The sequence below is a fragment of the Procambarus clarkii genome, chromosome 71 (assembly GCF_040958095.1).
Source record: "Procambarus clarkii isolate CNS0578487 chromosome 71, FALCON_Pclarkii_2.0, whole genome shotgun sequence".
NCBI classification, from domain to species: Eukaryota; Metazoa; Arthropoda; class Malacostraca; order Decapoda; family Cambaridae; genus Procambarus; species Procambarus clarkii.
Window position 1 is genome coordinate 10,159,014 of NC_091220.1, and position 15,478 is coordinate 10,174,491.

General features: G+C 39.1%; 2 long non-coding RNA genes across 5 annotated transcripts in view; one reads left to right on the forward strand and one right to left on the reverse strand.

Moving 5' to 3' along the window:
• Positions 1–8,589, forward strand: part of LOC138356220 (uncharacterized) — a 25,977-nt gene extending 17,388 nt beyond the window's left edge. For both annotated transcript variants that reach the window (XR_011224258.1, XR_011224257.1), the window contains one exon: positions 8,494–8,589. This is a non-coding gene — a long non-coding RNA (uncharacterized lncRNA). The remainder of the gene's footprint in view (positions 1–8,493) is intronic.
• Positions 8,420–12,222, reverse strand: LOC138356221 (uncharacterized). 3 transcript variants are annotated; one of them, XR_011224261.1, is made up of 6 exons: positions 11,939–12,222; positions 10,346–10,566; positions 10,007–10,060; positions 9,510–9,570; positions 9,120–9,181; positions 8,420–8,558 (listed from the first exon to the last, which is right to left on the reverse strand). It is a non-coding gene; the product is annotated as an uncharacterized lncRNA (long non-coding RNA). The 3 variants fall into 3 exon arrangements; XR_011224259.1 differs by lacking the exon at positions 9,510–9,570 and having other exon boundaries at positions 11,939–12,219; XR_011224260.1 differs by lacking the exons at positions 9,510–9,570; positions 11,939–12,222 and adding an exon at positions 10,948–11,876.
• Between the last annotated feature and the right edge of the window lie 3,256 nt (positions 12,223–15,478).

A 15,478-nucleotide genomic window follows, 5' to 3' on the forward strand; every position in this document is an offset into this window, starting at 1 on the left:
TCCCGCCACCGGACGAGCCATACCGTGCTGACAGTTAACGACCTCCATGGTTGTTTACCTCGTTCTGCCTGTAATAATGAACGTATGACTTAGATAATCGTGCCTTTATGCGATGAAATAACACGATACGATATATCGTAACACTGTTTCTTATCTCCAGTAGATTTAAGACAGTGGAATTCGCTGGATTCCCACCCATATTGGTGTGTTCTTATATGAGCGTGCGGACACTGCCGCTAAGGAAGCTATCCGCACCTGTCCCATCTCCCGTAAAGGTATTCCTTATTATGACTTTTACCCAGTTATTCATTTCCCCATTCTTGCCCGTTGTCAGGGTTGTTGGTCTTCTGTTACTGGTAACAAATTGCGTGCTCTTAAGAGTAGTGTGTTCCCGTGGCCTTCCTCCTACCACCGTAACCAGTGGTGGGAAACGGCTCTGGCGAGGTTGTATATTGGTCATACACGTTTAACTCACGGGCACTTAATGGAGCGCTGCCCTGCTTCTTATTGTCCAAACCGTTGTCTCTACATGTCCTGACTTCCAGGACTTACGTGTCTTGCTTCCCGACCATCCCTCACTGTCAATTGTCCCTCGATAAAATTCTTGGTAAATTCAATACCTTTGATATTGTTCGCCGTATGCGTTTTTGTTCTTGTATTGGCGACGTTAGTGATATTTAGCGCACTATGATTATCCCACACATTTGATGGTTTGATAATTACTGTACTGTATAGTACTTTGGTTTGGAACGTATCAAATAAAGTTGTTTCATGTATTCAAATGTGTGAGAAAATCCACTGGGGCTGTGAGATGAAGCGAACCTGTAACAAAAGCATTGCCAGTTGCATACTCTACCACCACTGATGGTAAAAGTCTTACAACTGGATATCTTGTGTGACGGGTTATGGTATCACAGCTATACTGAACCAAGATGGTATGGCTCTCCCTCACATAAATGAAAGAAATGCTGCTATTGGCCTTGCAGTGTGTAAGTTGCAGGTGGAAACAAATGAAAATTATCAAATAAATAATTAAACACTTTACTGAAATAGTAATGAACAAAAATAACACATGACAATACTTGACTATCATGTAATGCAAAGGTGAACAAGTTAGTATGACCTTAAATGCAAAAAATAAACTATAAGCAATGAATAAAAGTATGAAGATATACTGGTGTTCTGAAGACAGCTACCATACCACCATGGCATCAGTCACATGATGTTGGCTGGAAGTGGACGACGGGTTAGAGACACGAAGGTGATCCTAGAGCACTAAGAGAGAGATTGCCTCTCCAGGGAGGCAGCGCTCTTTATATAGTCCGGCGGTGATGACTCATCCAGTGTCAACACGAGGTGGACATCTGGTCAACTAGCAAACTGCTCGTTGTGGCTGGCGGTGCCTTTGTGTTGAGCTGTACCACTGTCAGTTGAAGGCGGCTAACTGCTTGTTTGTGGGGACAAACTGCCAGTTAGGGGGTTTGTTAGATGAAAATTAAAAGTTGTTTTAGGGCATTGAAAATTTATTATCCTGATACATGTGAAAGGTGCTGCAACTGGGCCAAGTTTCAGCATCGCAGCCTAAATAGAGAGGGAGAAAAAAAATAAAAAAGTTTTTTTAGACAATTTTGCAACAATGTTCAAATCATTTCACAGCCCACAATTGTGAACCGAAATCAGTTCTATGACACTTAGCTATGACCTTACTATATAATAAAGATTTGTCTGGTGGATTTTTATCCCAGATGTGCAATAATACAGATTTTGTAAATTTCCCAAAAATCCTATGCAAGAATATGATATTTATAAATATTTATAAAATCAATAAATCTACTTAGAAAGAAAAGCCACCACAATGTTTTAGAGGCATAAACTCTACATATAATGTGCAAGTTTCATGTAAATTGAATAATAAATAAAGTCTGTGAAATCAGATAAAATTGTAAAATATTTACCTGCACAAACAGAGGTTAAAGTTCAGCCACCTTTAGCTGAGGTTGATGTTGACCGATATCATTCAAAATTTGCACCCTTGTAGATAGGCATGGGTTCAGTAAGGTGTGCAAGTTCCATGCAGATCGCCTGATAAATAAAATAAAAAAAAAATATTAAAAAAAAAAAAATAATAATAAAAATATATATATATATTTGCCACCAGTTTTATATGTACAAATATATATGAAGTAATATCACAATATAACACTAAAACATACTAACCTAATATAATTGGTCAGAAATATGGGTCCTCAAGGTGGCACTGGTGTGGCACTAGTAGGCACCTGCGCCATAGCCGGGGTCAGCTCCCTCAGGGGTCTTTCTTGGTTTGGTTGTGGGTCTCGTTGGTCTCTGCATATCCTTGTCCTTTTTGTTCAAGTTCCAGTCCCGTACATCACTTTGTGGTAGACCGAGGAGGTTGTTCAGTGATCCCATCACATACCCAGCGTTATAGTTGACAGCTGTCATTGCCATGGCAAATTCTACCATTACACGACTGCAACAGCACTTGTGGTGCTGGGCCCTGCAACATCAAGAGCGAGAACGTCTGGAGTAGCATGTGGAACGTCTGGAGTAGCAGGTGGAACGTCTGGAGTAGCAGGTGGAACGTCTGGAGTAGCAGGTGGAACGTCTGGAGTAGCAGGTGGAAGACCTGGAGTAGCAGGTGGAAGACCTGAAGTAGCAGGTGGAACATCTGGAGTAGCAGGTGCAAGACCTGGAGTAGAAGGTGGAGAATGTGCGGAGGCAGAGGGTGGGATTGTGGGGGGGGGTAGCGGGCTGCGACAAGTTCCTCACACTCGCGGCTGAGAGGCCTCCTCGATCTTCACTCGTCAAAGTGCGTAATCCACGGATTCTAGCCAGCTCGCACCTTCTATGGGCAGCTAGCATGCTTTTAGCTTTCAGAGTTTTCCTCATCTTCGTTTTGTACGTCATTTTGCAGTAAAAATAGCACAAATACTGATAATTCTGGGAGATATTGTGAGCACGCGTCCACGATAGATCCGCCCGCTGAGGGACACACAGAGTGACTGACTGTATGCCAGTAAATCCCACCCCTCTCTCACACGAGACTGTTGCCAATGAGTGAGTTTATATTTGTTTTATGCATCACACGTTATTTTCAACGCTATTACGAACTATTAGACAGCTACAACGTAAGACGCAATACCCCACGGTGCACCCAGGCCGCGAGAACCGGAATGGGGAAACTTGCAGCGGGAAATTTGACTCTAATTACGTTATTTTTCAAGATAATATAAAACGGTTTGGACCACAGTGTTGCCAGAACGTTGTAGTATTTTTCAGAATTTTTCGTAAATTTTCGGAAATTTTCGGATTTGAGCATAGATGTCCCCTTAGCAGTGGCGCCCGGCTTGTCTCTGAGTCGTACCAGGCCGTGCCAGGCCCTGGGGGGTATGGAGAGGTGGCAGGACTGATGACTCTTCTGGGCTGGTGTAGATGTATACTTCCAGTGCAGAGGCATTGAAGGTGAAGGGAAAAGGCAGTTCCACTGCTATGCAGGGGATTCACGTGACACTTGTGAAGCCACAGAAAGTCTGGAGGCCCTACTGAAGCCAGTCCAAGTATTAAATAAAACCCCTGAAGTACGCCGGTGAAGGGTAAAGTGAAGGGTGAAGGGTAAAGTGAAGGGTGAAGCAAGACCGTATGCCCCAACTTCAGGCACACACAGAAAATCACGTTTTGGTCCCGCCTCTCAACTGTGTATTTGAAGTTGGGGCGTATGGTGTTGAACTGCTTCAGCCTTCACCCGAGTGCTTGTAGGTTTTACGTAAGATGTTGACTCAAGGAGGGGCCTCAAAACTTGCTGTGATTTATGGGGAAATCCGGTTGTAAGACTTTTATAAAGTCAGTAATATACTGTGGTAGAGTATGCAGCTGCCAGTGCCTTGGGCAAGGGTTTACGTCGCCTCACAGCTCCAGTGGATTTTCTGCTTGGTGTATATCAGGTTGTGATTTTGTGTGTGTACCGTATTGTTATGATCGCCGTCTGATAAGTCCTTTCTGGCCTCAAGAGTCATTTTTACCCACCTAGAAAGATTGCAGATGGCCAAAGCAGTTATTTAAGTTAAGAAGGGACAAGTCTTAAACAGAATTTTGCATAATATTTGACTGTAAAGGGGTAAATTGAGGTAGATTGAAAAACAAAATGGTGAACCGGGCAGGCGGTACTCACAATTAGGCGAGTACACTCGGGAACTTTTAAAGTGCAACCAAACATGCTTTAGGCTCTCACAACAAGAGGTGAGTGGTGGTGGCTCAGGTGCTCAGCCAATCAGAGCACCTAAGGAGGGAGGGCAGGAGTGAGAGGGGGGTGGTATGTGGAAGTTTGGTGACAGTTGTGTGTAGTTTGTTCATCTTCATTGTAAGTTTCATGGTTTGGTGTGCATTTCCCTAGTAAATTTAATTAGGGAAAAATTCAGGTGTTTGATTTTTTAAATCAACTTTTTAAATGTTGAGTTGTTAAAGCCTCAAAGTGCACGGAGTTGGTTTGGGAGTATGGCATCCTCATGCTGTTGCGTGCTCGTGTGAGGTAGCAAAGGTGATGTAATGTTGTGGGGTGTACATGCTTGGGACGTCCTCTCTCGGGATGGCTGGTGTTAGACCTGTGTGTTTGTCGGTTGTTGAAAAGCCGTCATCCTTTGCTGTTGTGGTATTGATTTTACATTGTTCATCTTGTAATTAATACTGTAGTGCGATATCTAGGGCTACTATTTGTAGGTTTAAAATGTCTAATACAAACAGTTGTCTTTTAATAGAGTTTTTAATAGTTTTAATAGGAAATATCATCCACCAAGCACCATTGTACAATTATATTAATTGATAGTATATGGATTGTGCAGAACTGCTTAGAATGATCTTTAACACTTGGCTATATTGGTCATGTCAAATACCTGCACGGTGAATGCTCAAAGACCCTTTCTTTATTCAGTGTTGTCACATACCTCATGGGGGTATGGATAGGCAAACACTCATTCGGTTAAACTTGCCTTGTAGTACTTTCAGAGCTCAGTAATTTGGAATCTGGTTAGCACTTTCCAAATAAATTGACCTTTAAAGTGAATTCCTATTTAGGTTTAAAACATTATACCGAATGAGAAACTCGGATTATATAGCCGAACACCAGAAATGTTGTTATTCAATTTGGTTGCCTAAAGCACATTCAAGGACTACACATTACATGGCATTCCAGGATTCCTCTATACCTTGCCTTATGCTGTAAACATTGCCACAACCCTGTGTTTTATTGATTTAAATGGCCACAGGGAGGCATACAACACTGCAGATTATGATGTCATTAGTTATCCACTGTGCTGACAAGTGGGCTGACTGATGTTCGTTGACACCTGTATCGTGCTTCAATTTAATCGCCAGGAGATCACCCTCTCACTAGACTCGTCTGTAGGAAGTACAGTATAGTATGTCAAATTACCTTGGATCATAAATAGCATAAGACTTGGGGGGTAGGAGAGGGTTGCAGTGTTTGTCATGGCTCTCGTTGTTCCTGGTATTAGGCAATTTAGTTCTGGAATCATTTTTGTTGGCCAATGTTAAACTTTTTCGAAAGTAGATGTTTTTCTGAAAGGGAAGGGGGGGGAACCTCTATGCTTGGATACAGTTATCTAAGTGAATACTTAGATTTATACAGTAGAATAACTACCTTCTTTTCCTTAGTCAAAAAGGTTGCTTGTTTATTTCTAGGGACTTGTATTTTCTTTTATTTTTAACTGCAGCAACTTTCAGTGAATGATAGATTCTTACTGAAAGGACCTTTACTTCATTGTTGTTGCTTTATGGTCATCTCATTGTGTACAGGGATTCCGCGAAGCTTTTGGGGTTAGTCTTTGACACTCGTTTGTCTTGGTCAGCCCATATCTCTTGCCTCCGAGTTGAATGCTCTAAGGCCCTTAACCTCCTTAAGGTTTTGTCCCATACTTCTTGGGGAGCGGATAGGCGCACGCTCCTCTATTTGCACTCCTCTCTCGTCCTGTCTAAACTCAATTATGGTTGCCCTGCATACTCTTCTGCTTCTCCTTCTACTCTTCGCCATCTTGATGCTTTGCACCATACTGGGTTGCGTCTCGGCTCTGGTGGCTTTCGTTCGACTCCCGCCCTTAGTTTGTATGTTGACACTGGCTTTCTCTCTCTTCAGGACTGCCGTGATCGCTACTGTCTTCGCTATCTTGCGCGGTCCTTCCAACATCCTTCCTCTCGCCTCTGTCGTGCATTGACTTTTCCTCCTCCTGTGGTTCCTGTTCCTCTTCATTGTCTCCCACTTTCTGTCCAGTTATCTCGCTTACAGGAATCTCTTTCTGTTCATATTTCTAATGTTTCTCCTCGTATTGTTCCTTCATTACCTCCGTGGAGAGTCCCCCTTCCCAAGTTGTGTACGTCCTTGACTTGTATTACTAAAGCCTTTACCCCTCCTACAATTCTGAAAAGCCTCTTCCTTGAGCACTTTTCTTTGCACTCCCACTCTATTTCCATCTTCCCTGATGGGTCTAAGTCTGCGGATGGTGTGGGCTACTCTGTTGTTTTTCCTGACCGTACTTACATGTGTCGCCTCCCTTCGGAGGCTAGCGTCTTTACGGCAGAACTTTATGTTATTCTCTATGCTCTTCGTCTCTTGCTTTCTCATTCTCATTCCTCCTTTGTGGTTGTAGTTGATTCTCGTAGTGCCCTCATGGCTCTAGGGTCCTTTAATCCTGTCCATCCGGTGGTCATTGAGATTCAACATTGGCTGTTTCTTATTTCTAGTAAATTTAAATCAGAAGAGTTTTGCTGGGTTCCCAGCCATATTGGTGTTTCAATGAGCGTGCGGATGCTGCCGCTAAGGAAGCTATCCGTTCTTGTCCCATCTCCCGTAAAGGTATTCCCTATTCCGACTTTTATCCTGTTATTCATTCTTCCCCGTTGGCAGGGTTGTTGGTCCTCTGTGGTTGGTAACAAGCTGCGTACTCTCAAACTTAGTGTGTCCCCCGTGGCCTTCCTCCTACCACCGTAACCGGCGGTGGGACACTGCTTTGGCACGGCTGTGGGTTGGTCATACCCGCTTAACCCACGGTCACTTAATGGAGCGCCGCCCTGCTCCTTATTGTCCGAATTGCGTTGTCCCTCTTACAGTTGTGCATATCCTTGTTGAATGTCCTGACTTCCAGGACGAGCGTGTGTCTTGCTTTCCGACCGTCCCTCGCAGTCACTTGTCCCCCCGATAGAATTCTAGGTGAATCGGATACTTTTGATATCGTTCGCTTTATGCGTTTTTGTTCTCGTATTGGCATTTTTGGTGATATTTAGCGCCCTCTGATTATTTCGCACTTTGATGGTGCTACATAGCCTTCCCGGTTTGGTGCCTTCTTTTGGTAATTACCTTACCTTCATTGTTGTTTCATTTTAATGTGGTAGTTGTGATATGGATTGTTCTTGCTCACGTGCAAGGTCTTGGATTTTGTTCAGTTTTATATTAAAAAATTGCCAGTCTTGTTACTATTTGTAGAGTTAGAGTTCTGCATTAAGGTCTCAATATTATATTCTTTATAACATGTTATCAGCAATTTTTGTGGTTGGTAATATTTAGATTAATGTCAGTGATGTGTATGACAAGGGTTAAGACCCCTTGTGGTATGACAGCATTTGTCACAGTCATTTCTTTAACAAATGAAAGGGTCCTCGTAACTGTTCTTTTGTCCTTTCTACCATGTACCTGTTTGTTGCTTCTTGGTTTTTCATTTGGTACCTTTGGCTATTAAAACAATGGCCTTTGGTAATGTTGCAATTACCATTTCTAAAAAAAGAGCAGGTTCATTAGGCAGGGTTTGTTTTTAGCAAACAAAGTTTTACAAAAAAAAATTCCATTCCTTCAGGACCTTGCAGATGTTAGGTCAAACTAATTGACAGTAATGTTTTGCCCTTTCAAACAATGATGGTTTTAATCTAGGTAAAATATTTCAGAATATCTGAAGTTTGGCAGACAAATCATTTAAGAGCTTTGATTAAATTTAAGTTACCAAAGACTGTGAAACCATGTTGTATAGATGCTTCAGTGTCACTTTTCTAATGTTTTGTATATTTAGCAATGATCTTTAGTTAATTTAATCATAATTTGTACAAAGCTTAGGTGTTACATATCATATTTGAAAGTAAATTTAAAAGCTAACTAAAATATTTACTAAAGTTTCTTCCACTTTAATATTTCAGATTAATTTGCAGTATTTGTCAGTTTATGTAAATTGAATAGGTAGTCCACTTTTACATCTTTTCAATGCATTTTGCATGCACCTATGTAACAAGTTACAAATAGGTGTAAATTTGACCAAGTAATTATTTTCAAAGTAAAATAATTTCAATGTTTAAACATTGCATCAATAGTAGTAAACAATAATTTCAGGATAATGTATATAAAGTATCATTAACATTGTTTTATTTAATAAGTTTTACATATAGTATTTATAATACATCTAATATTTATTACTGTTTCAGGTTGTGGGACAGATGCTCCTAGATGAAAAGATCCAAAAGGCCAAGACAACTCCAGAGACAATCACCTGTAAAAGAAAAATAAACATTAAACAGGGACACTACTTTTATTATCACCAATGCCTAATAATAAGCCCAAAAAATCCTAACAGCCTATCTTTCAAGATAGGCTCAGCAAGGCCTATCCCTTCCTCTGGTTTTAGTGCAGAGCTTGTTCCCTGAATGGGTGCATTACATCCACCACTTTAGTGCCATCAACACATTGTACATATGCTTTACTGAAAGCACTGTACAATGCATGCCAGGCACTAAAGTTTTAGATGCATCCACCCATTCAGCAAACAAGCCCTGTGAGAATTAACAATGTAACCATTGTTAAGGGTCCCTAAACCTATGCAAATCTAGTCCATCTATTAGATGGGTAGTAGAGCAAAGCTCTGAAAAAGCCAAGCCAGGGAAATCTGCAGGACTGCCTGGTCCCCTTTTATGAAATGGGGTAGGATCAGTACAAACTGCATCATCCCCTGTGGGTTGTAACAGTAGGACATGGTTACACACCTATAAATGGACTAGATAAAAGAATTAAGATTAGGTCATTGATATAGCTAAAACATCAAATTCAAACTCACCCACTTTTGTAGAGTAAAGGAGACTCACTCCAAGCCAGTCCATGCATCATAATCACTTTCACCTGAAAAATATTTCAACAAATTAATTTCAGATTTAAAGCCAATCTTGCTTTACTTTTCAAAATTAGCATTCAGTAGTTTACAAATTCAGATGGAAAAAATTTCTTTAAGGAATTTACCTTTCCTACATTCTAGTAGCAGTAGTAAAGATCTAATTTAGCAATATAAATATATATATGGCATCAATTCACCAAGTTTCAGTAAATGTCATTTGAGAAACTATCCAACTGCACTTCAATGGCAATTTACATTTATCTTTAGCCAATGCTATATTATTTAAGTTTTTACTTTTATGCAAATCTATTCAGATTAACCTTTACTACAACTCACCTGATTCTGTAATTAACTCTTCCAACTGGCAGAGGGACTTCTGGACTTTCCAAACCACATTCTGGAAAACTATATGAATTTAAAACCAAGCTAAAGTAAACATTTAATATTTATTACTTTCAAGGGAAAAATACCATCACTTAGAACAAAACTTTTCCTGCCATTAACTTTATTCGACTCATGATTACCCTTAACAGTGTTATACATTTATAGATTAAAGCTTATTTAACAAACATTTAATGTTAACTAAACAAGATTTATATTTCGTTAAAATCTTATTAATAAAACACCCTCAACTATGCTGTTTAAGATCTAATGCCCCACATTACAATTTTCACAATTTCAATATACCATTCTATTCAATACATTCCTGAAAAGACTAAACTTGCAGATATGGTACCCACTAGCCTAAGCCTAGACTTCCATACCCTAATATTTAATAGGTTTTTAGCAATTAACTTCTACCCTCTAATTCCAATGTACACAACACTACTTACTGTAGATCTGCAAGTATTTTCCTGCAGCTCTTTGTTGCCAGGACCTTCCACAACCTATCATGTGAACAGTAAATATTACTAAAAAGTTATTTGCATAGCGATGTTATTTTTTTCATACCTGTACCACCAGTTTAACAGTTGCCGTTTTAAATGGCACACTAACTATCTTGTTGTTCCATCTATTAATTACAAACAAAGCTATAGTCACTGGCTTATGGCAAAAGATTCTGTAGCAATAGAACTATAAGCCACACTTTCTCCCCCCCCCCCTTCCTCCCAACTGTTCAGTGTCAAAAGGGAGGGGGGGGGGGGGGGGTGTCCATTTACTGTACCACTTACATTTTAGTGTGGGCTTCATCCACTATTCTGATGTTGGCTGGAACATTTGTGCCAGCTGCTGGTTTGAAAGGGAGGCATACCATGTGCCAATTCAGGAAGCTTTCCACGTTCCTGACTGCATGTCAGCTCAGGACCTCACTACCATGTTGGGAGGCAGTTGAAGACTAACCAATCAACATCCCAGGCTGGAGAGCAGTGCCAGCTCGGGGACAATTTACCACCTGCAAAAAATTTAATACTCTTAACAATCTACACCATCTATCTCATCTTTACCTAGCCCCCAAACCTTACATTTGTCAGCATTAAACTGCATCTGGTAGTCTTAACCATTTCAGAACTATATAGGGCATCGGTATTTTTTATTTGCCAATTCTGCAACTATTGCAGTCTAAACCATAATCTTGCGAATAACCGAGGTCCAAGGAGAGCTTTTAGGCACTACTTACAACACTTCTCCCAACTTAACCCCATTTATACTAATTTCCTTTGGTATAGCCATGACCTAATCAACTTCAGTCAGCATTCCCAATGATCCGAGCCCCTATCAATTTTGCGCCACTATCAAAATCTCTGCTGAAGTCAAGGTACACAAAATCACAAACCTTATCACTATTTCCTCAACTATGCAACCTAATCCATGAACATTTAGTAATAAAACTATGCGATTCATGTATCTAGTCATGTTTCTCAAAAAGAGTAGAGAAATGGCACTTGCAATGTTTGATTCTAGTAACTTTCCTCACAATAGACTAAGCTAATTGGTCACCAACTTAAGCGTTAAAGTTAACTCAAACTTTTCCTTTAAAACTTGCTATATTAGGAACTTTCCACGACCGGCCTTTACCCGACATAATTAAATAGGGTAAAAACGGTATATTAAATGCGGTAAATTCAGTATGATAAACTTGCATTCTTTAAGCATGGGCTGCATAGTAAGTGAACTAAACTAAATGTTAAGCACCCTGACAAACCACTTCGTTCTATTCAATTTCTTTATTTAATCACTTTGTCCGGCTAGAATTTTTAGATTAGATTAAAGGAACACCCTCCCTGGTAACGACTGAACTAGTTAACCAAATACAAATATTTAGGTAAAATACTTTCATAAAACCCGTCTACTTCCCCCACCAGTAGACTTGTTCAGCTAAAGGCATAATGTAATGTTCCACTTTAGTAAATAAAGACTTAAAAAAACACTACCCCATCTGTGTAGTTACCGGTTACCTGACATTCTACGCTTAAAATAACCCATCTATTCCCCATAATTGTTCGATATAACTTGCCTCTCACCCGCTGGTCGAGTACACAGCAGTATATATCCTCCATCACTCACCGCCTGGATACTATTTCACTCTGGCCGCAAATTGCCTCAAATCACCTACGTTGTCCATAAACATATATAGAAGAGCAACTGACCGTAACAGCCGTATAGCGATCATCACATAACGTGGGAACATTAGTAGTACTGCTGTCAAAACATAGATGGCGCCACGACAAACGGTAATTCCTATGGACTCGCCTAGTTATGCGTAGGGAATTGAGCTTCAGCTGTTTGGTCCCGCCCCTCAGCTGTATTCACCTAGTTGTACTCACCTAATTTGTGCTTGCAGGGGTTGAGCTTTGGTTCTTTGGTCCCGACTCTCAACCGTCAATCAACAGGTGTACAGGTTCCTGAGCCTATTGGGCTCTATCACATCTACATTTGAAATTGTGTATGGAGTCAGCCTCCACCACATCACTGCTTAATACATTCCATTTGTTAACTACTCTGACACTGAAAAAATTCTTTCTAATATCTCTGTGGCTCATTTGGGTACTAAGTTCCCCTTGTTCGTGTTCCACCCGTGTTAAAGAGCTGTCTTTGTAACTATCAAAATGCATATATATCTTTGCTTTCACTTCAGTTATATTTATGACAAGGGATTTAAAATTTGCCTATATTTCTGCTTCTCTGATGACATTAAAAACTTTCGTTTATTACAGTATCTACATAAAATTAACATTTATCTTCATTAGGTTGTAGTTCTCATCAATAGGGAGAGCGTCGGTAAAAAAAAAAAAATGTTTAAATATAAATATCTTTCCTCTCTCAATAATATGCCTGAAACGCTATGCGTACTAGTGGCTTTAGGTATTGTATGTACTACCTCTATCTATAAATCCAATATTATGTTTGTAAATCGACTATTTATGTACTTTCCTGAATAAAATGAACTTTACTAATATCTAATCTCTGTGACTAAAACGTAAGAACGACTTTATCTATGCCTTTTTGATAACATATACAATTATAAGCTTTATTAGTGAATCTCTATTAATTAAACAATATATCAGAGAGTGTGTAAGGTTCGGTGTTCCATGTGCGAAGAGACATGGGAGATTTTACATCAGTACAGTAAATGTTTTAAGTAGCGAACGCATACTAACGAATAACGATTAGTATAGACCAACACTATTGTTCTATGAAGTCGATTTAACTTCCAGACATGTATTTTTCAATAAGTCTTAAATATTTTCTGGCTAGTTATGTTAGATATTATTAGAAATACGTATTCTACTTGTTAATATAATAAACTAAATTTGCGATCATTTAAGGAGAGAAGTGCGACGACTGGATCACTGTGTACAGAAGGTTGATATGCCAACAAACACTTTCCAGACAACAATATATCTTGGATAAGTCGCTCCACAACATTGACACCTAGACCGTTGACTTCCTATGAGGCCACATATTTACTTATTTCATAATGGAAGTATATTATTTTATAGTAAATATATGTTTTCTCGTGTTCTGCATTACGCACCAACATTATAGTGAATAAATATACCATATTTCTTCATTATTTAAGTAATGCTAGGAGGCTTTGAGTAGCTTTGGGTCATTAGGTGAATAGAATCTCCAATAGATGGGGCGAGAGTCGCGCTATCTCTCGCCCGAGCGAGAGTCGAAACTTATTTTAGAATTGATATATCTTTGTCCTCCAACAAGATATATTTCCTTTGGTGCACTCACAATAACGAGCATATCTCTGTCTTTCTGAAGGCATATAATATTTTAGGCTTTATAAGCGTATCTTTGTTAACTACACACTATATTGGCAAGTGCGTAGGCTTCTGCATTCCATGACCGACAAGCTACTGAATGCCACTATAAAAACGTATGTATCTTCATTTGAGCTTTATATATGTCTATGTTAAAGTATTTAAAATGAAGCTTATATTTCTATCTTTCTTGAGACATATAAAACATATGTGTTTATTAATGAATTTACGTGAAATAAGCATTGTTCTGAGAGAGAGTTGCTCTGTCAATCAGTCTGTGCGGGGTCGGAGCTCGGCGATTATTAAAACACATGTATCTTCTTTAGAACTTTATATATATCTATGGTAAAGTATTTAAAATGAAGCTTATATTTCTATCTTTCTCAACACATATAAAAACATTTGCGTTTATTAACGAATTTACGTGAAATAAGCATTGTTCTGAGAGAGAGTTACTCCGTTGCTCGATCTGTGCGGGCTCGGAGCTCGCCGATTAGAAAAATACACGTATCTTCGCTTTAAATACAAATATGCCCATGGTAAGGCATTTAAAATGAAGATTATGTTTCTGTCTTTCTTGAGACGTATAAAAATCTTACGTGTATTAACGATTCTGCGTGAAATAAGCATTGTTCTGAGATGAATATTGCGGATTTCCGGCTCTACGACCGATGAAAAATGCAACTTTTATACAACTACAAATATCTTTAGTTTTACTTTAAATTTTGTCCTGAAAGAGTTTTCATATATAGATCCAGTTTCTGCCGTTCTTCTGACATAAAAAGACCTTTGGTTTAATAAGTTATTAAGATGTTTTCAACAATATTACTAGGGCGTTCACCGATTCTAACATGGGCGACCCTTTTGGAAACGCAACACATGGTTTGACCTGATTGATATATGGGTCAGATTCCATTAAGGTTCGGAACATCACCACACCAGAAATAAATATCTCTTTGATATCCCCCAGGGTCAAACTTAATCTGTGTAAACACTCTATGCAAATTAAGGGACCTAGTCTATGGAACTCACTCCCTAGTGAATTGAAAAACTGTAAAACTTTTGCCTTATTTAAAAGCAAAACCAAAAAGTACCTAACTTCATCTTCTTAGTTTCCTACACTGAGCTTTAAATTTGCTCTGTACCTAGTGTTACCCAATCTCCTAATTTTTATGTAATATCAAACAACCTTATCATTGTGTTCATTGCTGTCTTCTTTTATGTGCTAGCCATATGCTGTATTGTGACTACCAATTTTTGTCAACTACCATTCAAGCTGTCATTGCAATCAATCTTATATTGTTTCTGCTGTATTGTGCCTACCAATTTTTGTCAACTACCATTCAAGCTGTCATTGCAATCAATCTTAGCTACCTATGTGCTTTAATATACTGTACCTACAATTTTCTCTCATCTTTTTTTCATTCATGTAACTGTTATCATTTTTTTGTCTAAATTTTGCAAGTATTTATACCTCCTTAAAATTTTCTTAGATTAAGGACCTGCTCGAAACGCTGCGCGTGCTAGTGGCTTTACAAGACTGTAATTACCATATTTGTATCCTCACATTCCTTATGTACATTCTTGTATATGCATAAATAAATAAATAAAGTGCATCACACTGGTTACATGGGGGGACACTCGTTTTGTATGACGTCCGTTTCACATGACGAACATGGAACGGATTAAATTCGTTATGCGAGGTACCACTGTATATATATATGTCGTACTTAGTAGCCAGAACTCACTTCTCAGCCTACTATGCATGGCCTGATTTGCCTAATAAGCCAAGTTTTCCTGAATTAATATATTTTCTCTAAATTTTTTCTTATGAAATGATAAAGCTACCCATTTCATTATGTATGAGGTCAATTTTTTTTCATTGGAGTTAAAATTAACGTAGATATATGACCGAACCTAACCAACCCTACCTAACCTAACCTAACCTATATTTATAGGTTAGGTTAGGTTAGGTAGCCGAAAAAGTTAGGTTAGGTTAGGTAGCCGAAAAAGTTAGGTTAGGTTAGGTAGCCGAAAAAGTTAGGTTAGGTTAGGTAGGTTAGGTATTCGAAAAACAATTCATGAAAACTT